Here is a 1062-nt window from a genome sequence, read left to right as displayed (position 1 = left end):
TCCCCAGGAGGGGGCGTGCAAGAAGCAACCAATCTCTCTCAAAATAAAGTCTTGCCCTGGCTGGTGTAGCTCAGTGGATTGAGCACGGGCCTGCGAACCACACGATCACGGTTCGATCCCCGGTCAGGGCACACGCCTGGGTTGCAGGCCAGTTCCCAGTAGGGGACTCACGAGAGGCAACCATACATTGATATTTCCCTCATTCTCTCCTTCCTTTCCCCTCTAAAGATAATAAAATCTTTAAAAAAATAAAATAAAGTCTTTAACAAAAAAAAGTGAAGGGCAGCAGCCATGGCTCAGGGCCACAAGGTGACTGAGAATGGGAGCCACCGATGCAGGCGCCTCGCCCAGCACACTAAGTCTGTGTGAGACATGATCCGAGAGGTGTGGCTTTGTTCCCTGTCACGCCATGGAGCTGCTTAAGGTCTCTAAGGACAGGAGGGCCCTAAAGTTGACCAAGAAAAGGGTGGGGACACACACCCCTGCCAAGGGGAGGAGAGAGGAGCTGAGCAGTGTCCCTGCAGCCACGAGGAAGGCAGCAGCCAAGAAGGACAGAGCTCCATCTCCTCGTGTAATAAAACCTGGTCTGGAAAAAAGAAAGAGTGAAGGGGCCCTGGCTGGTGCAGCTCAGTGGATTGAGTGCCGGCCTGTGAACCGAAGGCTCCCCAGTTCAATCCCCAGTCAGGGCATGTGTCTGGGTTGCAGGCCAGGCCCCCAGTAGGGGGCGTGTGAGAGGCAACCACACATTGATGTTTCTGTCCCTCTTTCTCCTTCCCTTCTCCCCTCTCTAAAAAATAAAATTAAAAAGTGAAGGGTGATGAGGTAGGAAGCTAGGAGGTTAAGGGAGGGCTGGGTTCGGGAACAAAACAGCACAGCACGGTTCAAGTTCAATCCCAGAAGAAGGACTTGGAGTTGCAAGGGGTGCTCAGCAAAACCAGGGATGTTGAGGCTTCTAGGCCTCTGCCCCTGGGACTGTGCAAGCCTCCCCCACCCCTTCCCCTGCGGAGTCCTATTTCCGGGCTCTGGGAATCCAGCACGCCCCCAGCCCTGGCTCAGGCCCTG

Source organism: Sturnira hondurensis, unplaced genomic scaffold (assembly GCF_014824575.4).
Source record: "Sturnira hondurensis isolate 20B ecotype Veracruz unplaced genomic scaffold, ASM1482457v3 Scaffold0007797, whole genome shotgun sequence".
NCBI classification, from domain to species: Eukaryota; Metazoa; Chordata; class Mammalia; order Chiroptera; family Phyllostomidae; genus Sturnira; species Sturnira hondurensis.
This window is presented reverse-complemented; position numbering follows the sequence as displayed.